Here is a 25,537-nt window from a genome sequence, read left to right on the forward strand (position 1 = left end):
AAAACTACTAGAGCTGATCAATAAATTTGGTAAAGTAGCAGGATACAAAATTAATGCACAGAAATCTATTGCATTCCTATACACTAATGATGAAAAATCTGAAAGAGAAATTAAGGAAACATTCCCATTTACCATTGCAACAAAAAAATAAAATACCTAGGAAAAAACCTACCTAAAGAGACAAAAGACTTGTACGCAGAAAACTATAAGACACTGGTGAAAAAATTAAAGATGATACAAACAGATGGAGAGATACACCATGTTCTTGGATTGGAAGAATCAACATTGTGAAAATAACTATAGTACCCATATCAATCTACAGATTCAGTGCAATGCCTATCAAACTACCAATGGCATTTTTCACAGACCTAGAACAAAAAATTTCACCATTTGTATGGAAACACAAAAGACCACAAACAGCCAAAGTGATGTTGAGAAAGAAAAACAGAGCTGGAGGAATCAGGCTCCCTGACTTCAGACTATACTACAAAGCTACAGTAATCGAGACACTATGGTACTGGCACAAAAACAGAAATATAGTCAATGGAACTGGATAGAAATCCACAGATAAACCCACGCACATATAGTCACCCTATTTTTGATAAAGGAGGCAAGAATGTACAATGGAGAAAAGACAGCCTCTTCAATAAGTGGTGCTGGGAAAACTGGACAGCTACATGTAAAAGAATGAAATCAGAACACCCCCAATACCATACACAAAAATAAACTCAAAATGGATTAAAGATCCTAAATGTAAGGCCAGACACTATCAAACTCTTAGAGGAAAACATAGGCAGAACACTCTATGACATAAATCACAGCAAGATCCTTTTTGACCCACCTCCTAGAGAAATGTAAATAAAAACAAGAATAAACAAATGGAACCTAATGAAACTTAAAGTCTTTTGCACAGCAAAGGAAACCATAAACAAGAGGAAAAGACAATCCTCAGAATGGGAGAAAATACTTGCAAATGAAGCAACTGACAAAGGATTAATCTCAAAATTTACAAGCATCTCATGCAGCTCAATATCAAAAAAACCAAACAACCCAATCCAAAAATGGGTGGAAGACCTAAATAGACATTTCTCCATGGAAGATATACAGATTGCCAACAAATACATGAAAGAATGCTCAACATCACTAATCATTAGAGAAATGCAAATCAAAACTACAGTGAGGTATCACCCCACACCAGTCAGAATGGCCATCATCAAAAAATTTACAAACAATAAATGCTGGAGAGGGTGTGGAGAAAAGGAAACCCTCTTGCACCGTTGGTGGGAATGTAAATTGATACAGCCACTATGGAGAACAGTATGGAAGTTCCTTAAGAAACTAAAAAGAGAACTACCATACGAGCCAGCAATCCCACTACTGGGCATTTACCCTGAGAAAACTATAATTCAAAAAGAGTCATGTACCACAATGTTCATTGCAGCTCTATTTACAATAGCCAGGACATGGAAACAACCTAAGTGTCTATCGACAGACGAATGGATAAAGAAGATGTAGGACATATATACAATGGAATATTACTCAGCCATAAAAAGAAACGAAATTGAATTATTTATAGTGATGTGGATGGACCTAGAGAGTGTCATACAGAGTGAAGTAAGTCAGAAAGAGAAAAACAAATACTGTATGCCAACACATATATATGGAATCTAAAAAAAAAGGTTCTGAAGAACCTAAGGGCAGGACAGGAATGAAGATGCAGACGTCGAGAATGGACTTAAGGTTACGGGGAGGGGGAAGGGTAAGCTGGGACAAAGTGAGAGAGTGGCATGGACTTATATATACTACCAAATGCAAAACAGATAGCTAGTGCGAAACAGCTGCATAGCACAGGGAGATCAGCTCGGTGCTTTGTGACCACCTAGAGGGGTGGGATAGGGAGGGTGGTAGGGAGATACAAGAGGGAGGAGATATGGGGATATATGTATATGTATAGGTGATTCACTCTGCTATAAAGCAGAAATTAACACACCAGTATAAAGCAATTATACTCCTAAAAAGATGTTAAAAAAAAAAAAAAGAAACATAGGTTGGTAAAACGAGAAAATCAAAATCTACCTAATTGGATTCTTAAAAAGAGAAAATGATAGGAGCCAAAGTTAGAGATAAGTTCCTAAGAAGTTTTTATAACTCAAGAGAAACATCAATCCAAAAATTCAGGTATCTCAACAAATTCCAGGAAAAATACAGAAAAAAATACATATCTACACACATTGTTGTGAAACTGCAGAACACCCAAACCAAAATAAAGATTTTGAAAGCACTTGGAGAGAAAAGAAACACTATCTATAAAGGACAGATATACTGATGGCTGACTTCTAAACAGCACTAGAAGTCAGAAGATAGTTAAATAATATCTTCAAAATGCTGCCCGAAGAGTATTGTTAACTTGGAATATTTTTCCTAAAGAGTAAAATAGTCCATTTTCAGACAAATCAAAATGGAAATTAGATTACTAATGGACTTTCACAATGAAACCTTCTATGACATGTACTTCAAGAAAAAAGAAATTGAACCCAAAAGTACTCAGAGTGAAGAAGGAAAGATGAAGAAAGACATTTTAAACATGTGGGAAACTCCTCAAAAATATGAAGCATATAAAATAATAATGATTTCTTTTAAACAAGAGTTTAAGTATAGAAACATAAATAACAATAAGATGGAAGATTAAATTGGACTTGTGGAATTTGTGTTCCAAGATTTTTGTGTTGTATGGGAGGAAGGTAAAGATGATTAACTTAAAAATCACTGTAACTGTGTTAGGGGGTACCAAATGTGAGAAGACTCTGGAGGGTGGAGAGAAGAAATCATGCCAATTATGGACCTTGGGATCATTCTTATTTATTTTTATTTTTCCTGCCTTTTCAATTGGCAGATTTCATGCTATTACTTGTTTGAATACTTTTTTCTTCTGTTTGTTCTGTTCTTTTTTCTAAGAACAACAGTGTATACATTGGTATTCTCTTTTTCTGCTTTTCATCTTCTTTAGAATCACTTTTATATCTTTTTCTTTTTCATATTATTTTTATATAATTTTATGAAACTTTTCTATCTCTTATTTACCTTTTATTGTTTTTAATGTAGCTTTCATTTGTTAAGGTTTTCTTTTTTTCTTCAATTTCTTTCCTGAGCTTTAACTATTTGTTTGTCTTCTCCTGATGGTTTATCATCTTTTCTTTAACCTTTTATATGATTTATTTGGGATCCTTTCTTTTTCAAAGACCATGTTTCAATCTCTCAGAGATTATGAGAATGATATAGATGCTTTCTCTTTCATATAAGATATTCACGTCCTTCTCCCTTGAGGTGTGTGTGTGTGTGTGTGTGCATGTGCATGTTTCTGTGTTTGCTCCTTTCTCATCTTTGGACCCAAACAACTATATTAAAGTTAGTATTTGCTGATGAATAGTGTGGGGAGGGTTAGGACAGGAATCTAAGTCAATATGAGGCTTCAATTCAGGTTTGTTGTGTCAAACACCTTTCAAAAATTTGTTATTCTCTGCCATGGAACTACATATTCAAATCACTAATCAAAAAAATGTTCAACATCCTTCATTATCAGGGAAATGCAAGTTAAAAGCATAGTGTGATACACATCCACTTGAATGGCTATGATAAAAATGACTGACATTATTAAGTGTTGGAGTGTCTGTGGAACTACTAGACTATCATATACCATTGGTGGGAAGGATAAATTGATGCAAATGTTTTGGAAAATGGTTTGGCTACGAAAGTTAAATATATATATTCCCTGAGCTAAAAAACAAAACAAAAACAAAAAACAGGGCATTTTCCACTCTCATTGTACAACTAAGCTCCTGCTATCCATATGATCTAACCGGGTAGGGACTTCTGCAATTGATGTTACTTCTGGTAAAGTACCCAGTGCCTGAAACAGAGTAAGAAGCCAACAAAAGCAAATGATTGATGGTGATGATGATAACAAAGATGGATGATAAATGTGCTTGAATATGCTAATACACTCAATGTGAAATTAATAGAAGCTGTGGTCTCAGAAGCAATAGGTAAAAGTACAAATGTATGCTGACCAAATGGCCAGGGAAGGGAGGTCCAGATCGCAAAGAGGAAATGATTCTTTAGAAGCTAAGACCATAAAGAGACTTGAAAGTCAAGCAAAGAAAGGATATAAATCTTCCATAAGCTAGGAATAAAGACTGAGGACTAAATGAGAGTGAAATCTTCTATAGAATTCAGGTGAGATCAAGTTATGCTCAAGTTAAGAAGGGAATGCTGACAAGCAAAGTCATAATTGAAAGATGAAGTTGGGCCACCACATGGCTGGAGTCTTCTGATCAGATGGAAATCCAGAACTGAGGGAACTTCAAATATTCTATTTGATTTGCATTTGTGATAAAGTAGATTGAGAAGGAAGGAGATATGGTAAATCCCTTGTTTTTGAGGTCAAAGCCACAAATACATAACCTCAAATTTCGGGTAATGGCAGCACAGAAAGAGCACTTTGCATTTTATCATAATGAATACTCCAAGGTGTGTGCACATCAGATGTAGTAAAACTGAACTTGGCCTGTTCCAGGAATCCTAACAAGGCTGAAGGAGATCTAGATGACAGAATGTGAGACCAATGGTAACACAGAAGTTGAGTTTTCAAAGGAATGAGAAGCATTGATGTAACCAGCAGCCCCCTCACCTCCGGCCCCTGCAAAGTCTGAAACTGGAAGATTAGTCCAATGAGGGAAGGAGAACTGTTACTAACCAAAGTTTAGGATGAACACACGGATGAATCCACACAGGGGTAGAGAAAACCCTCCACAGGGGACCATACCACAAGGAACAAGATTATTAACTGGAAGGTAGATATCAAGGACTCAAAATATGAAAATCAGGAATGAAAAGTGAGACATTCATTTTAACCTTAGAGAAATGAGAATAATTATAAGCAATACTATAGACAAATGTAATCCAATAAATAAACTAGATGAAGTATGCTCATAAAGACATAGACAATAAAAATTTCCTCAAGAAGAGGTACAAAATTGGAATAAAACTATAACAATAAAGGGATTGAATTAGTAATCAAACAACTTCCTACAAAGAAAAATACAGAACCAAAGGCATCACTGTTGAATTATCGTCTTTAAAGAAGACTTAAAACCAATCATTCAAAAAATTTCAGAAAAAATAGAAAAGGAGAGAACACTTTCAAACTTATTCTCTGAAGCCCTGATACAAATGACAAAGTCCTTACAAGAAGAGAGAACTGCATACCAATATCCTATATGAATATAGACTCAAAGATACTCAAGAAAATACTAGCAAACCAATCCAGAAATAAAGAAAAGGGATTATACACTGTGATCAACTGAAATTTATCCCAGGAGTGCAAGGTTAGTTCAACGTAGGAAAATCATCAATATAGTATTCCATATGAGTGGATGAAAGTACAAAATCCATATGATTACTAAATAGATGCAGGAAAAGCATTTGGCAAAATCCAACTCACTTTCATAATAAAAACACTCAACAAGTAGGGATATCAATCAAGAAAACCTACATATAACACCAGCTACCAAATAGACCTATAGTTCTCTGCCTTAAAAACCCCTTCCTACCACACTGATTTGAAAAGTGCCAGAGGGTACAGGGCAAGAAGAGGTAGAACAAGTAGGGTGAATGGCAAATGACATTCGTCACCACTGTGGTTTACAAGCTGCATAGCATACCTTCGTTGGAGGAATGCAAAAAAGCTTCAAGTTGGATATAAGATTTTAATTTCTCAGTTAAACTGGTTTGGACTTTTAAATACACAATTAATTATCAAAATGAAATGGGTGTCATACTTGAAAGTGACCAGAAAAATTGGGGAACTACCTGAGATGTCTTTAAGGTGTTGGAAAATAAGACTGAGGCCATATTTTGAAAAGAAAGGAAAGCATAAAAAGTTTTATTTTAACCTCTAATAGGAAGAATAATCCCTTCTCAAAGATGTCCATGTCCTAACCCCTGGAAACTGTGTACATGTGACCTAACATAATAAAAGGGACTTTGTAGATGTAATTAAGTTAAGGGTCTTGAGATGGGATGATTATCCTGGATTATCTACGCAGGTCCATAAACAGACTGTTAATAGAGATACAAATGTTAAAGGTGCTGCTGGCAAAGGTTCATAAGGAAATGAGGAACTATTCTATCAGAAACTTCATGAAAGAAGATCTTTGTTATGTAGTGGCAGAAAGCTTTGTGCAATTGTATCCTGTAGTTATGTAGAAAGCAGAACTTGTAAGTGATAGCTTGGGTATTTGGCAGGGGAGATTTCCAAGCAAATGTGTTGAACGAGAGGCCTGCTTTCTTCTTGCTGCTTATAGTAAAACGTAAGAAGAGACATTCATAGAGGGAAGAACTGTTAAACAAAAAGGAACCAGGACTTGATGTTTGGAAAAATCCTCAGCCTATCTAGATTATAAAAGACAAAATAGTAAGATTCACTGTCTGGAAACTGTACTTTGGTAAGAAAGCAAAGAGTATGACTGAATAATCTTTTGCTAGTACCTCCAAAGGCACAAAATGCCACAATGTTCAGCTGCACAGAGGGCTCTTTGAAAAGATTAAGCCTGTGACTCACAGGTTCTCTCAGCAGTCATTTAAGCAGAAACCAAGAATATAGATAGGATTATCCAGGAAAAATATGGGGGTGGAGGGGTGAGGCTTTTGTCTGATGGAGTGAATTCCAGGACATACAAAGGAGACCCATTAGGTTCTTGAAAATGTTATACCACCAGAAACACTGCCCACTTGGACTGAAAGAGAGAAGACAAAATGGAAGAAGGCTATTCAACTCCCAAAATTCTATGGGCAGGAAACAGGCTGATTAAACTACTCAACTTCAAACACATGTTAATGTTTGTGAAAAAAGGAGAACTCTAAGTGTGAAAACTTGAGCACAGAGATTGGAGTCCTGAGCCCAGAGGATGGAGCTGAAAACCAAAAAGAATTGTTCCCAGACTTTGAAATCTAATGCTTGTTCAGCTAGATTTCAAAATTGCTTAGGACTGGTGACTTCTTTTTCCCCTCCATTTTCATACTTTTTGAATGGGAATGTCTATAATTGCTATCCTATACCTATCCCATTATTGTATTTTAGGAGTAGGTAATTTTTTCCTAATTTTACAGACCCATAAATGGAGAGAAGTTTTGCCCAAGGATCTATTTTACCCAGGAACTAACCCATACCTAATTTAGAGTATTTAGAATTTTGAGCTGATTAAACTTAGATGAAATTTGGACTTATGTTGATGCTGGAATGGGTTGAGGAGGATCTTGGAATGTAATGAACATATTTTGTGAGAGGGACATAAATCTTTGGGGGCCAGAAGATGGATTTCGATAGTTAGAAAGAATCATGTTGTTCACATCCTAATTCCTAGAATCTGTGAATATGTTACTTTACATGACAAAAGGTGTCTTGATGTTTTGATTATATTAAGGTACTTGAGATGGGGGAATATCCTGGATTATCCACATCCATGTAAATGGGTGCTTATAAGATAAGGAGATATAATGATAGAAGCAGACGTCAGAGTGATTTGAGGCCATGAGCCAAGGAATGCAGATGACATCTAGAAGCCGAAAAACATAAGAAAACAGCCTCCAGAAAGAATGCAACCTATGTGATTTTAGGACTTTGACCTCCAAAACTATAAGGTAAAATTTGTCTTGTTTAAGGCACTAAATCTGTGGTAATTTGTTACAGTAGAAACAGGAAACTAGTACATAACCTGTTGAGTTCTGTTCATTCAAAAAACCAGTTAAATATTCTGGTGCTTTTGTACTACATTTTTTTTTATATTTAACAATTATCAAAAAAAAAAAAGACTCAGAGAAAAAAACATTTAGAAAGAAATGAAGTTAAGAATAAATGTTTACAAGAGACTCCAGGGTTTATAAGGACTGACTCAACAACAGCAATAAAAATAAATAAGTTATTTATAGGAAATATATATTATGCCAAACTTTCTAAGTTTACAGTTATTTTGTCCAGGATGGAAAAATTAATTTTCTCACATGATTATCATGTCTGAAGGGTTTTTCACATATATGCAGATATTAGTCTTACAAAATTATCGGGGAGTCAGTAACTAACAAGAAAGTCTTAATGCTACTTTTATGTTGGGATTTAGAACTAGACAGAATGACTCTGCTTTTTCCACTTTTTCTCAATTTTGGTTTATCTTAAGTTTAAAGTACAGTCACCTCACACCCTGACTATAGAATATGATGTTCACAGACAGCAGGACAAAGTACCAGTTTTTGTTAGAAATAATTTATCATGAATATGATAATTTATCTATCTTTCAACCACTTTCGTTTTAATACCCATATAGCATTCACTTGTATGGAAGTATTCAGTTTTCAATAAATGTCTATATCTATGTCTTTTGAATTCTCACTATGCATCATCAGAGCCAGATGGTATAATCTAAACTCTACAATTCTATAGGTTTTAGGATTTAACAGCATATCTGTTTCTAACTATATCATAAGTAATTTACTTCATGTAATTCTAAAGTCAAAGGGAACAGGAAAACAATGCAAGGGATAAAGGCTTCAGACTAGATTTCTGAAATGTTTTATTTCAGTTACATTGGTGCATTCTATGATTTAAAGTAGAATTTTAAAAATGCACTCCAAGTCATAGATAAAAGCAATAATATTCTCCTAGAAAGTCAAGCTGTTAGGTAGACTGTGTTCATTTTTACTGGTTAGTCCAATTTGTTAGCTGTATTTGAGAACTGCTTTAAAGAAACTGAAAATTTTTAAATCAGATTTCTCCTTTCTTTGTATTTCCTAGTTCCAGATAAAATGTGATATTCATGGGGATCTCTGAACAATCTGAGTGAAACTATCCCAAGTCCTTTACAAACTATCAGTGCCTAAATGAATCAACATGCATCTGGGAATTTTGAGTTATGATTAAACATGAATTGTTTTAAAATAAAGATTATTATAATATATGAGAATAATATTAAGGCATAACTGAACAATGTTTAACAAATTTTTGTCCATTTCAAATCACTCAAAATCTAAGTATTACAATCATAATTAAAACAATCATACCATTTTATACATATTTTATAATTTTAATCTCTAATTTTCTTCAAAAAATTATTAATGTAAATATGCAAATAAAAAGCCTCAAACTTTGCTCTTTACTTATCTAATGAACATTGGCATTCAGGGGTTGAAAAATTTCCCCCAAGCTACTCTTAATTCCCATTTATTTATTGTATGGAAATCTTAGATAAGTATATGTGACCCTAATTTGAATTTTTCATCTTATATAAACCCAATCTGGGAAAGCTACATGGATCTCATACACAGAATGAAAGGATTCACACCTAATTTACGATCATCATAAGTTCTGCCACCTCCCTGATCTTCTACCACAGAGACCTCCCACATTTATCATGGCTTCTGTCCCATTGAGTCAGGTCAGGGTTCAGTGTTTCAGAACTTCACTGCCAATTTTTAAGACTTGACCCAGAGATGAAACCCATGTGCCATCTTGGAACCAGACAAAAGTAACTCTTCATATTTATACTGCAATTTATAGTTGCAAATTTACATACTATCTCTTTTAATCTCAACAATGAATCCACGTATTTATTTTGTCAGCCACTGTGCTGGAGAACAAGACAGTTCCTGCATTGAGGCATTTAGAGTCTACTTTTGCAGGGACAGTCTATTAGTTTCTATTGCTGTATAAAAAATCACCACAAAATTAGCAGCTTGAAACAGTAGCCATTTGTTAGGTCACAGTTCTGTAGGTCAGAAATCTGGGCAAGGCTTAATTGCATTCCCTAAAATCAAGGTGTTGGCCAAGCTGCTCTCTTATCTGGAGGCTTTAGGGGAGAATCTACTTAGAAGATTGTTCAGGTCCTTAGCAGAATTCCATTCTTTGAGGCTATAGAATTGAGATCCTTGTTTTCTTACTGGTTGTCAGCTAGGGACCAGCTCTCCTGAAGGCTTCCCACATCTTCTGGCACATGGCCTTCTCTACCTTCAAAACCATTGAGGGCATGTTGAATCCTTCTCATGGTTGGAAATCTCTCTGACTTCCGATTCTGCCACTAAACAGAGAAAATTCTCTGTTTTTAAAGCACATATGTGATTAGGTTAGACTCACTTGGATAATCTACCTTTTGCCATATAATGTAGCACAGTAATGGGAATGACTCATCATGCTCACCAATTCTATCCACACTAAAAAGGGAAAGTACTATAGAAGGCTGAGAGTCATTGGGGGGTTATCTTAGAATTCTGCCTACCAAAGTGGAACACAACAATTTAATAGGCAATTCAATATTAAATAATAAAATACTATGATAAGGTTAAGTATAGGGTCCTATAGAAACATAAGGTGAAAAGGCATAATCTAGTTTTGGGAGCTTTGGGAATATATTCATAAAATATTATAAAAAATAAAACAGTATAGATAGTATGATTATATGTGTATATGTGTATGTATACAGAAATATTTATGGTAATTAACAAAACTTGATGGAATTTATGCAAGTTTAATTTTTTGGTTTATCTGTATTTTCTGGATCGTTCATACACTGAACTACTATGTTTTGGGCAATATAATCATAAAACAATTTTTGTCCCCATTTTTCTTTTAAATTTGCTCAGCAGCACATATTTTTTCCATCGTCCAGGCCTTATGAGTTTTCTGTTCACTCTGATGTCACAAAACACTGTTTCTATTTAGCAATTGGAACGTCAAAATTCTGAGGTTATTCAAAGTTGAAACTTTCCCCTTCCTAGCTAACTACTGCTATAGGCTGGGAATCCTGTTATGGGAAAGAAAGGGAGTATGTTTGACACCTTCTTTCTTTCTCTGCCTAGTGTTTCCACACTCCCATGCCAAGCTGGATCACTGAGGCTTTTGACCCTCTTGGGGACAGAGTACAGGGAGGAAAGAAGAAAGAGGGGAAGAAAGGTCATACTTGAGTGATAACTCGTTAATTAACAATGAACCTGTAGGCTTGGAAGACGCTTAAGCTGAGTCGATTTATGGATGTTTGTGGGAACTTTTTTCATTGGGGATCTCACATCTCTGGTTTTCATTCTCAGCCTGTAGAAATTAGGCAATTTGATAACCTCTTTCTGCTGAGTTCTGTTTGCCCATTATAGAGGTCTAGACCCCAAGAATACAAGCATCTGTCCCAATATTACACTTCTTAAATCTTCTTTGAATCTCCAGCAACGTGAACCTTTTAAACCCTTGATGTAAAGGATTTAAAAGTCATTTAACTTGTTTTGAATTGTTTTTAAAAAATCGTATCTTGCCCAGGCACCTTATTTTAGAATGTCTTGCCTATAGTATCTTCATGTAAAGACACAATGATTAGTCACTATTTCCAATTTAACATTATGCAGATTATTGTAGTAGTGAGGGTCTCTTTTGGATGACAAAAGACACAAAGCAATCAGAAATGGGCTTAAGGGCTAAAGAAATGTCAAGAAAGATAAGAAATCATAAAAAAGTCATTGGTTATATCTTAGATATGGAGAGCATTCTCTGTAGAGCAACGGGAATAAAAGATACTTTGCAGGGGGGTGATTAGTAATAGATTGTAAGGAAGTGAATGTAGATGACTTCCTTCCTATGATGGCTAGAGGAGTCCCAATTTCACATACTGTTAAACATAATAGACCTTGCCAGTCAGTCCTGAAGAAGATTCTGGCCCCACTGCTTCCACTCCACCTCCTGTCTATCTATTTGGTTTCACAACCCACTTTACTGGGGCTTGCAAATGGACCTTCTAGCTTTATTCAGAAACATGCAGGCTGTTTCTGTGCACAAAGGGAGTCAGTTCAGTATTTTGCTTCTTAACCCTACATCACTCCATTAAACACAACCTGAGAGAAATTAACCACACCAGAAAGCCAGCCATTCCACCCTTGAGAATTCTTTGTGTAACACTTTTGCATACTAGCATTTCATTAAGTCAGCATTACAAATTGGTATAGAGAAGGGGTTGGGAGTGAGAGTAAAGAGAGCATGAATCTGACAACTGGTGTAGAGGTGATCTAAAACCTTGATCAACAGAACTTTGAGTACAGTAGAAGCAGAAGGGGGTTGGTACACTGAGAAAGAAACACACTGGACGCAGGGTCATTCTGTGTCCTTTGACAGCAAATACGTAGAAAGCCTTTTTCTCCTTAGCATCATAGATCCTTCAGGATGTTTTAAACATGAAACATACATGCACACTGTAGAATTAAATGGGTCAGAGCAATGGCTAAAATCCCAGTTTTCTCTGAATTAGCTTCAACTTTCCAGCACAGTAACATATTATTTCAGTCTATGAATTCTTGATGCAAACTGCAAAAGAAGGATCTTGGGGACTTTCAGGTTACTGATCCTATCAGATATTCTTCCTCTTCTTTTTGACCTAAGGTATATTCTGAGGCCATTAGAGATGAGAGACAGTCAGAGTGATAATTTTTTTTTTTTTTTTTCGGTACACGGGCCTTTCACTGTTGGGGCCTCTCCCGTTGCGGAGCACAGGCTTCGGATGCGCAGGCTCAGCGGCCATGGCTCACGGGCCCAGCCGCTCCGCGGCATGTGGGATCTTCCCGCACCAGGGCACGAACCCGTGTCCCCTGCGTCGGCAGACGGACTCTCAACCACTGCGCCACCAGGGAAGCCCAGAGTGATAATATTAATGGGACTTAAGGGCCAACTACTCACACAGCATTTTATATTTTAGTTTTCTATCTTTTCTTCCTCCTAATTCCCAACCTTCTTGTGAACTCATAAGGAGTGGCAGTGTGTCTAAAAGCTCTATTCTATCTCACCAAAACTCTTATAAAGGAAGACTATTTTAAACCTTGGGGAGATTATCATCTTATTTCCAAGTGGCAGAAACATAGACCAAAAGAGGCTTTAGAAGGAGTGGAGCAGTTTTGTACTTGAGCTCAAGTTTTCATATCACATCAAAAGTAGAAGAGTTCAACGTAGTGTTTCCCAGATTACAAGATTTAAATTCTTACTTTGGCTCACATGATCAGTACTTTCTCAGGCAGCTCTTGACAGAAAAACACCCCATCAGCTTATTAATTTTTATATTGTTTTTTTCCCACTATGCATTGCCCTTTCAATCAAAACTACTCCCTGTAGTGGAAAGTTTGGGAAACAGATGATCCCACAGACACCAATATTTAAAGGGCCCCATTAACCTGTTTGTGGAAGGAAGCTGCAAATCCATGGGAAGGTAGAGAATTTAATTCATAAGACATCCCTTTATCCTCTATCCTATTTCAAGAACACTTGATTTTAACTCTGATTTTCAATTCTTGAGAGTGTAGGTTTCATTTCTGTTGGGTAACCCATCCCAAGCTTGCCAGACTTACTAGCTTATAAATAAGATATTGAAACCCTGAATGATGTTGTCTGAAGCACTTTTGCGAATACAGAAAACACCAAAAGAAAAAAATCGTGTTGTATTTGTGAAGTTTAATAACATATATATGTATGATATATAGGTATGTATATATATGCTATGTATGATGTTATCTATATACCATATGAAGGGTAGCAGAATATGGCACCCCATCTATGCCTCTTTGGCATAAAGATTATTTTGAGCTGATTATTTTTGAGAAAAAGCAGGCACAGGAAAAGCACTAAAAACAGAGTAGAATTTACATTTTTGTAAGGGAAATTTACATTTATAAGGGAAACCACATTTTGAAGATATTTCCCTCTCTTTACCAGAAAGAGAAGGATGACTCTAAACGACAAGAAACTCTAATCAATAGAGAAAACCTCAGACTTAACTCTGCATAACCTCACTGTACTTTTCCTAATAATCTCCCGTAACTGTCGTCCCTACACTCCCTTTTTTGTTTTTTGTCTTTAGCTAAGACAGTATTTAAGGTGGTGCCTTGGGCCATTTTGGGGAGTTCTACTCAGTGTTCCTGCGTCTCTCCCACTATACATGAGGTATACATGTTATTAAACTTCTGTTTATTTTTCCTGTGGTAATCTCTTATTATGGTGGGGGAGGTCTCAGCCACAGAACCTAGAAAGGTAGAGGGAAAATTATTTTTCCTCCCCTACACATATATATACAAACATATATATATAAATATATATATAAGCACACATATCGATACATACAGGTCTATGATATTGATATATGCATAGATACATGTGCTTATATATGTATGCTATATAAGTATGTATATATATCAATATATATCTATGATATATATATGTAGATGTGTGACATGTATACAGATATTATGTTTTTATGCTTTTGGTACCAGCTGGCCATTCTTCTCTTCCCTTATAAGAATAGCCAAATTTTAGATGGACACATGCTTCTGGGAATAAAGACTACACTTCCAAGCTTCCCAGTTAGGTGTGCTTGTGTGACTAGAAGAAAACATGTGGGAATTTTATTTTTATAATTGCAAAATGTGGTAGCTTTTCTAGTAGGATACAAAACTGAAATTTCATGGAAGAAAATTACTCACTGATATAGGGAAAAAACTATGACAAAATAAATAACAATCTGAGAAAATGATTTATCAATCATAGTATAAACAAAAATCATTTTTCTTATATGTTAACTACTTCAGCATGTCAAGGATAAAATGGCCAATAACAATATTTAAGTGGACAAACAGGAAGTTCACAGTAAAGGAAATGCCAATGATTCAAATTTATGGGAAAAAGCCCAGTCCACCTCACTTATAATGTAAACACAAATTTAAAAGTTTGGCAAAGCTAAAATAACTTTGTTATGCTTTGGCAAAGGTATGGGGAAATTTCCTCCCCAAAATTGCTGGTGGAATATAAATTGGTAGAATTTCTATTGATACAATTTCCAATGTCTATTGAGAATATTAATGTTTATCTGCTTTTATCCAACAATTATATTTATACTGTTAAGTTAACTAAACAAGGAGGCCATCAGACTGAGGTGCCTCTGATGCTATGGTGGCTTATGTAAGCAAACCAAAATCTAAGTCTGTAAATGCCTCAAGGTACAAAATTGAAACCTAAGGACAACCAATTACAAAGAGCCAGCTAGGCTTTAAGCTATAGCCAGTCAACAATTTCTTTGCTTTGCTTCAGCCTTTTCTGTATAAAAGTCTCTCCCTAGGCTCTTGGTAGAGCACTCCTAACCACTTCTGGTTTGGCACTACCTAATTCCAACTGATTGCTGCTCAAATAAACTCACATTTTTAATATGCCTCAGTTTATCTTTTAACATTACCATTATAATTTTACTGCTGCAAAAACTGTGTATACGAGGAAATGTATTCCAGAATTTTTTTGTAATAGAAAAAGTTAAAAAATGTCTGTCCCAAATGCCAGTTATGAGGTGAATGACTAAGACTATAATACATTCACACAATGTGTTACTATATAGTCATTGAAAAAAATGAGGCAGTTTCATAAGAACACATAGAAATATTTTCTACTATTCTAATGTAAATATTTTAATATTATATTATTAAGTAAAGAAAATCAAGTTAAAGAATACTATGTATATTGTGTTATCAACTGTTAAAATAGCAGCCATGGCTCACGGGCCCAGCCGCTCTGTGGCATGTGGGATCTTCCCAGACCAGGGTACGAACCCATGTCCTCTGCATCGGCAGATGGACTCTCAACCACTGCGCCACCGAGGAAGCCCTATGTGGAATCTTAAAAACAAAACAAAAAAAAACAAAAAAAAAACCCACCACTATGAAACTCATAGATAAAGAGATCAGACTTGTGGTTACCAGGGTTGGGAAGAGATCTATGACTACAGCTAACTCTGATGTGTGATATACTGGAAAGTTGTTAAGAGTAAATTCTAAGAGCTCTTGTTATGAGGAGAACATTTATTTTCTTTATCTCTTCTTCTTTCTATCCTTTGTATTACATCTATATGAGAAGATGGATATTAGCTGAATCTACTGTGGTGATTACACAATATACATAAATCAAACCCTCATACTGTATACCTTAAGCTTATACAGTGATGTATGTCCCTTATTTATCAGTAAAACTGAGAAAAACTTTTTTAAAAAAGAAGTAATTTTTAGTGTGACTGAGGCACAGAAATAAGTGGAAAAACTACTTTAGCTATTATTTTGTTCCTTTAAAAATTGCCCTAAACATAAACTATTCAAAAAATATTTAATAAAAAATTTTTCTTCCTAATTAGTGCTACTCTGGATATTCCCCCAGAGCCTCTGTCATTTTAATGTTCATTTAGATTACTAAGGCAACAGGGAAAGAGAAAGTGAACTATGTCTTAAGCACAGCATTATTTATTAAAATCAAGTGCTTTGCAAAATGTGCTTTTGCACATTTAATCTTCATAACAGAAAAGAAAAACTTAGGGGGTGAGGTAGTGGGGACTGGATAGATGCTGTTATTTCTTGAATGTCCTAGAACTTTACATACATTCTATTACTTAGTTATCATAAGAGTCCTGCAAAATAAGTCTTATTATCCACACCTTATAAATGACAAGAATAAAGTACAAGATGATTAAAAATCTTGCCCAAAGTTATCCAAGTAAAAAATATCAGGGCTGTGATTTAAACTCTGGTTTGTTTAGAAATACACAATAAAAACTTCAACAACAACAATAAAACAATGACAACAGAACATTTAGTCTTGGAATATGTCATTTTCTTGATTTAGCTTCTATGACTGATAAATATCATGAATGCCCTCAAAGGCTGTGGAGATACCTTAATTATTTTCAGTCTTAATTTTTCCCCATACTTTATTATTTGGTTTTAGCTTTCCCCCAGAATTCAGTATTGTGTTAGTTTTTCTAGGCTTTCTAAACAAGCAGTATTTGAGGCAGGTTGTTTGCTATGCTCCGTATGCTACTTAAGTTTACCATGCATTTAGACTCATACATATAGCATGCCTTGACACAAAGACCTTAAAAACCTATTATCTCTTGTCTAGAACACAGTTTAGGAAGGAAAATTTTCAAGCACAAAAACACATGCTAGGGGCTTCCCCGGTGGTGCAGTGGTTGAGAGTCCGCCTGCCGATGCAGGGGACACGGGTTCGTGCCCCGGTCCGGGAACATCCCACATGCCACGGAGCGGCTGGGCTCGTGAGCCATGGCCACTGGGCCTGCGCGTCCGGAGCCTGTGCTCCACAACGGGAGAGGCCACAGCAGTGAGAGGCCCTCATACCGCAAAAAAAAAAAAAAAAAAAAAAAAAAAGCTAGATTTTCCTTTTATTTTTCTCTTTTCTTCCTGAATGACTTTGCCCAAAATCCAATAATTAAGACTCAGCAAGGTAAGCATCAGGCTGGTTTGGGGATGGGTGAGCTACAACAGTCCAGGAACAAAAAAAAAGAGTAGTAAGGTTGAAGAGGGTGTCTGTTGTGGGTTAGTGGGAATCTGGTATATAGTGTGGGAGCCTGAGTACAGGAAGGAGAATGTCTTTCAGGAGGGGCAGCCTAGTGTGGGCGAAATCGGAGCCCAGATGTGGTAGGGTAGGTGTCTGCATAAAAAAGCGGCCCATGGTGGGCTGATCGGGATAAGGAAAATATTTATGAAAGTGGGCTGCCCAGCAGGGGGTGTCAAAGACAAAGTGAGATGAAAAGAGTTTGTGCATAGGAGGCAACCAGAATGGAATGTTGAAGCCCTACCAAAGGTTAAAAGAAAGACCATGTTGGGGTAGTGTTGAGGTGGGTGACTGGCCTGGCATGAAATGTCAGATACCAAGGTGGGTGAGAAGGACATCCATTCATTAGAGTGCCCTGATACGTGATATCAGATCTCATGCACTTGCAGTGAGCATCTAAACGGTGTGCTAATGCACAGCAGGGATAAAGAGGGTCATTTAATAATAAAAGTGCCAATTTATTAAACAGACATAACAATCATAAATGTTCATGTACCTAATGACAAAGTTTTGAAATACACAAAGCAAAAATTGATGAAAGAGACAAAAAATTATCATCAGCAATTTTGATACTAATCTCTCAATAATTGATATAAGTGCTCAGAAAATTATAAAGGATATAGAAGATTTGAAAGACACCATTAACCAGCTTTCCCTAGTTGACATCTATAGAACAATCCACCAAGATCAGCAGAATGCACACCTTTTCAAATGTACACAGAATATTTACCAAGATGGAGCATATCCTGGATGTAAAAAATCTCAACAAATTTAAAATTATTTGAGTCATAAAAAGTATGTTATTTGATTACAATATAATTAAATTAGAAAACAACTGAAAAAAGGATCCCTGAAAAATCTAATATCTGAAAATAGAATAGTGCATATCCAAATAATTAGTGGGTCAAAGAAGAAACCAAGAGAAAAATAAGAAAGTTTTTGAACTGAAAAACAAAGCCAGAATACATGTCAAAAACTATGGGATGCCACTAAAGCAGTCCTTGGGGTTGGTGGTGGAATTTATAGCACTAAGTGCCCATATTAGAAAATTTTAAAAAGGTCTCAAATCAATAACTTCAGATTACATCTTAAGAAACTAAAAAAAAATTTAATATGAAATAAGTAGATGAAAGGAATGACAATGGTCAGGTAGGAAATAAAACAGAAACCAGAAAAATCCTTAAGGAACAATCAATACAGTGATTTTTTTGGGAGGATCAAAAACTGATAAACTTCGAGCCAGAATGATCAGAAAGAAAAAGACATAAATCACCAGTATTAGGAATTAGAGCTGTGACATACTATAGACTATACAGAGATTAAAAGAATAATGAAATGCTATAAACAAATTTATGACAAGAAATTTATCTTAGATGAAATAAATTTCTTGAAAGATACAAACTTATAAATTTCATTCAAGAAGCAATAGTTAAAATGAATAGCCCTACATACAGTAAAGAAACTGATCTTATGGGTAAAAACTTTCCCAGAAAGAAAATTACAGGTCCAGGTAGATTCACTGGTAAATCTTACCAACCATTTAAGAAAAAAATAGCAATTCTACACAAACTATTTCAGGAAATTAGAAAAGAATGAAATTTCTGAAGACATTCTAGGAGGCCAGTCTCGTGCTAATATTCAAACTAAACATTATTTTATTTTTATTTTTTTATTTTTTATTTTTTATTTTTTTGCCGTTGCGGAGCACAGGCTCTGGACGCGCAGGCTCAGCGGCCATGGCTCACGGGCCCAGCCGCTCCGCGGCATGTGGGATCTTCCCGGACCGGGGCACGAACCCGTGTCCCCTGCATCGGCAGGCGGACTCTCAACCACTGTGCCACCAGGGAAGCCCCAAACTAAACATTATAAGAAAAGCTGCAAAACAATCTCTCATGAATATAGAAACAAAGTTTCTAACTAAAGTTTTAGAAAATGGGACTCAACTATATATATATAAAATAACACATCAAAGGTTTATCCCAGGAATGCAAAGTTAATTTAATATTTGAACATTATTCATTGTAATTCACTACATTAGCAAATTAAAAAAGAAAATCCATATATTATCTCAATATATGTAGGGAAAAAAAGCATCTGATGCAATTTAACAGTCATTCCTAATAAAAATTCTCAGCAAACTCGTAATAGAAGGGAACTTCCTCAACCTGAAAAAGGGCATCTACAAAAAGCCCACAGTTAACACCAAAATTAATGGTAAAAATGGATGCTTTTTCTCTAAGATTGAGAACAAGTCAAGGTTATTTATTCTCAAAAATTCTATCCAGCATTATTGTACTGAAAGATCTAGCTCGTGCAATAAGGCAAGAAGAAGAATTAATAGGAACCCATTTTGTAAAAGTAGCAAAACTAAAACTATCTTTATTCATAGATGACATAATTATCTGTGTAGAAAATCTGATTAAAAAATTTAAAAACTATTGGAATAAGTGATCTTCAAGATCATGTAAAAAGTCAATTGCATTTCTATATACTAGCAACAAATAACATAAATTGATATAAAAATACCATTTACTATCACACCAAATAATATAAAATACTTAGGAATAAATCTGACAAATATGTAAAACCATAAAGTATTGCTGAGAGAAACTTTAAAAGCCTAAAAATGAGAGTGATACAGTGGTCATAAGTTGAAAGAATCGATATTAAGATGCCAATTCTCATCCATATGATAAATAGATTCAACACAAGCTCCATTTGACTTTTTTTTTAGAAATAACAAAAATATTTTTTAAAATTCTAGGTCAAAAGATCTAGAATAGCCAATAAAACTTTGAGGAAGGACAAAGTTAGAGTATTAATATTTCCTGATTTCAAGACCTATTATAAAGCTACAGTGTGGTATTAGTGTTGAGATAAAAATAATAGACCAAGGAACTTAACAGAGAGCTAAGAAATGGGGTGGACAATTGGTTTACAAAATCAGAAAGGTACTTCAATGGAGAAAGGATAATCTTTTCAACAAAAGTGACTTAAAATTGGATATATTCATAGTTTCAAAAAATCTTTATTGATTCCTATCTCACACTGTACACAAACATTAGCTCAAAATAGATCATAGATCCAAATTTAAAACTTAAAACTATAAATATTCTAGAATAAAACATGGGAACATGGGAGATAAAATTGAGGCTTTGAGTTAGGCAATGCTTTCTTATATAAATCACCAAAAGCATAATCCATAAAAGAACAAATAGATAAATTGGAATCCATCAAAATTAAGCTTATGCTCTTCAAAATACATTGCTGAGAGAATAAAAAGAAGATACACACTGGGAGAAAATATTTGCAAATCGTATATCTAATAAAAGACTTGGATTCAGAATGTATAAAGAACTCTCAATAATAAGATCATAAAAAATCCAATTAAAAATGAGCAAATGATTTGAACAGAAGCTTCACCAAAGAAGACAAAGCAGTGATTTATAAACACAATAATACATGCTCAGTAACATTAGTCCCTTGGAAAAAGCAAATTAAACCACAATGAGATACAACTACACATCTTTTCGAGTGGATATAATTGAAAAGACTCACTATATCAAGTGTTAGGATTTGGAGGAAACGACTGCTAGTGGAAATGTAAAATAGTACAACCAGTTTGAAAACAGCTGGGCATTAAAAAATTTTTTTTAATATATCTATCTTCTAATTCAGTCATTTCACTCTTAGAGGAACAAAAGCATATGCCCATAGAGATATTCATGTGTGTTCATAACAGCTTTATTTCTAATAGCCAAAAGATGGAAATGAATGTAATAGTCATCAACAGGTAAATGGACATGCTACAATATGGTTGTATCTCAAAATAATTTTTCTAAGTGAAAGAAGACAAAAAGTCTAAATGTATAATTCCATTTATATAAAATTCTGGAAATTGCAAACCAATCTTTAATGACTTAAGCAGATCAGTAGTTGCCTGGGAATGGTTTAGGAGGTTACAAATGGGAGAGGTGAAAGGGAGTTAGATTACAAAGGAGCATGAGGAAATTTTGGGGAGTGATATAAATGTTTATTATTTTGATTGTAGTGATGGTTTTATTAATATGTATATATGTTAAAACATATATTGTACACTTTATGTACAGTTTATTACATGTGAATTGGACCTAAATAAAGCTGTTTAGAATCATTTTTAGGACAATGGGAGAAACTAAATGGGGTCTGGGGATCCGATGATAGCAATGCATCAGTATTAACTTCCTTTTTTGATGTTTGTATGGGAATCTGTTTTGTGAAGCTATATGTATACCCAGAGGATTCATTATTCTAGGCTCGGGTTTTATAAACTAATTTCCACAGACAGGTGTTTTCTTCTCTTTCCAACTTCTCCTTCAATGCACTTGCAGCAGTAAGAAGGGTCAGATGATAGCTTGAGGGTAACTTGTAAACTATCTACAAAGCCAAGAGTAAAGAGAAAAGCAGACTACAGTCTGGGGTCATTTAGTGAAAGGATAAACAGGACTCATACTTCATTAAGCCATATGTTTTTTATAATAATCACCCTGGGTCATCCTGGAAATATTAACTTATGTTCCACAAAGAGAATATTTTTTCCCTGTAGCTCCTCCTTAGTAGCAGGCATGGTAGGAGATTATATATCTATAGGTATATATTATGGATATAGATATATAGATAGATATAGATCTATCTCTATTGAAAGCTCATAACAAACTAAAGAAGTAGCCTTTTTTACATTTAATTTGTGGAAGCGGAATATAAGGTTGAGGGAGGTAACTACTTTCCCCAAGGTTATATGGTTATTAATAAATAGAAAAGTCAAGGGTGTTTCCCACAGTGCAGGCAATTGTTAATGCACTGTCTAAATGACTGCTTTAGAAGTCAGGGGGAAACGTGATATATTTTGAAAAGAATGAAGAATTTAATGCCTTTTGATTTCTAGTTAGTTAGATTTTACTATATTACAGTTAGAACATTTTTATATTCTTAATTCAGATGTTACGCATTTCTACCTTCACCTTAAGGTCACCTCCTAGTTTTTTGGAGGGAAAAAAGGAATATTTTGTGATTATTCTTGAGTCAGTTCCATACTTCATCTATGATTCTGTTACCTTTTCATTCTCTGTTGGTAGCCCTCTGGGGTTCCTGATCATTGCCTGCCTCCCACTGTTCTGACTCCTTTGCACAGTTGCTAGAGAGAGGTGACTTTGGGGCAATCCACTCTGGGCTTTATTTCCTGTTCCTTTGTTCTCTGCTGTATCACCACTAAGCCTTATCTCTGCCTAAAATAGTGATAACAAAAATCGTTACTAATAAAGCTTTGTATTAATTAAACAATAATTTAAAGTGCCTACTACAGTACCTAGTTTATAGTATATGCTCAATAAAAGTACTTATTATTAATAACATACCACCCTTTGCTTAAATTTTGGGGAGATGAAAGGTGGCTGCATCATAAGCACACTAATAATTTATTTAAAGACTAAAATCTGTAATGTTCAACTACTTTGACCATCCAGTCCCTAAAATGTTTTCTTTGGCCAAATTTTGTTGTGGATTTTTCATAGGTTCAAAGTCTATACCATATTGCTAGGTTCTTACTTCCTACCAGTTCTGTTCAGTCTTTTCTATTCTTTCTCTATGTCCAAAATGTTTAAAATTTCAACTAAAGAAGAGTTTGGTTGTCTCTTTCGTTTCTTGTCTCTGAATATTCTATCTCTCAGACCTAAACGTTCTAGTCACAAGTAGATTATTAGGTCTTTCACGAAGCAAAGAGCCATCCCTAAAGGAAACTCAGTACCAGGTATTAAAATTTGTGTGTACACATGACACACGTGCACAGATATTTTTATTTACCTCCTCATCCTTTTTTTTAATACAATAATTGTTTATCTAATTATAACTATTTTGCAGGGTCTCTGGCCAAGAGACTTAAACACATAACCACTGTTATTTTATCCTTAAAATAACCATCAAAATTTCTCCTTACTTATTTTTATTTATATAATAAAAATTTTCTTGGGGCAGTGGAGGTGCTGAATAACTCCTATTCTAGAACAAAGTGCCATGTCTCAAGCTGTCGATCAAGGCCACCTAACAGCTGTTCTTAGTAGAAAGAAGAACATAGTTACCAAGGGAGAAGCAGTGGAAGGCTAACCTCATGGCCTGCATGTTTTTAAAGTACAAAAAGCTAAGAATAAAACTTAAAATATTGCTTCTTACTGGAAAGCATATAGCTACTGGTCAGATAAAAGTCTATATAGCAAAAGGTATTTTACAGTGAATTTAGTTACTCCAAAACCCTCATCCAAAATGAGAATTATTTGTATGTGTTTTTAAGTTTTTTTTTCCAAAATGAAAATTTTCAGTATTATACAACTCTGACATGAAGAAACCAGAGATCTCATGAAAGAAAATCAATTAGACACAAAAAGGCTAAATTAATTTTCTACTCGGTTCCTTTTGATACTGCACAAAAGCAATGGGAAATGAGAATATAGGCTGTGCTATGTGTTTCACCTTGGCACTATGCAGAGCAGATGATGACCTACACAGCTAACCCTTGAAACATAGCCTGCTGGTGAAAGGCCTACTGACTTTTTCTGATTGTGTGAATCCATGTGAATCTGGTGATGAGATTCTCTGAAAAATTCTACTTATATGTTCATATTTCTACTGTTTTTCCAATCATTAAAACACATTTTAGGAGAAAATATAGTTAACTATAAAATACTTTTCTTCTTTTATTTTTCATAATCCAGTTTTTACTATAATTTTAACAAAGAAACCAATGACTTCCTCCTGTGTCTGATTAGTAATCCAAGACACTCTATGTAAGATATGAAGACTTTCTTTAAATCATAAAGAGTTCAAGTTATTTTAATTCACATTCTAATTTCTAAAATGTAAATATTATCCTTAGAAATAACTGGTGTATTTTTTTCTGCTAATCAGGCAGTGAATCTGCAAATCTAATTTGATGAAAAATGGTGGCATTTCTATGTTTGATACAGTTTCTTTTCCCATTGATTTATGCCAACGCTCCCAGGTCTGTAACTTTCCTTCACCCTTCTGCTGGTGAATTTGCAGTACCATTCTGCTTTGACACCTAAACTAAATACTGATAGTCCAAATATCCTGCTCTTAATGAACTTCACATTTTTCACTTCTATATGCAATGGTGACTCATATTAAGTACGGCGGTCTGGTTGCCATCCTCTGCTGTTGCTCTCCAACTCATGCTTTGAATTCAGAGCAGAGCTATGGAAGTGAGTGAATGTGTCTAGCATCCTCATGTCCTTTCCAGTAGAGGCAAACTGGACACTAGGCAGAAGAGGAGTTGCCTACTGTAAGATTTTCTATCAAGTCGTGCTAGGAAAAAGAAGTTCTGTTTGGTGTGCTATTAAATTTAAAAAAATTCAAAATCTTGTTTAGACCCCAAGTGTTATCAGAGCATATTCTTAATAGGGAAGAAAATAATATTTTGACTATATATTAGATAAAATACTAAATTAGAATAACATAATCAGGATTCATGCCATGAAACATTAAAGCATTCAATATTTAATCATCACAATAACTATTGATTGACACATAAATTCCTATGGGTCATCATTTGATTAAACTTCAGTTTACAGTTCCTTCCCTCACTGCAATTGGAACCCAGAAAATAGAGGTGCCAGAAATATTTACATTTCATTATTATTATCTATAAAAATGGAACAACTAATAACTGCAATGCCACTTTAAAACTGTCAATGAGCACATCACCCTTTTTGAAAACTACCACACAAAAGATATTTGTAGATCAAAATCAGAATTTCTAAGGGAAGAACATTACTATTACATTACTATTTAAATTACTACTAAGTTACTATTTAATGTTTACTACATTTGCATTTTTCAGGGTCTTGGTGCAATCTTGTGGTATGACATCATCATACGTAATTAATTTCAGCCTGAATAAATCACTTATTGGGTTTTCATATTATCTAAACAGTTGTAGGGCAAGATAAAATCAATGCATGTTATTTTAAAAAATGTCCTATTTCACAAGGTGTCTCTGATCTTTATGTCTTCTTATGTTCTAAAAGAAGACAGTGCTTTTTC

Source organism: Monodon monoceros, unplaced genomic scaffold (genome assembly GCF_005190385.1).
Source record: "Monodon monoceros isolate NGI ecotype Baffin Bay Population unplaced genomic scaffold, NGI_Narwhal_1 Super_Scaffold_12, whole genome shotgun sequence".
Classification (NCBI taxonomy): domain Eukaryota; kingdom Metazoa; phylum Chordata; class Mammalia; order Artiodactyla; family Monodontidae; genus Monodon; species Monodon monoceros.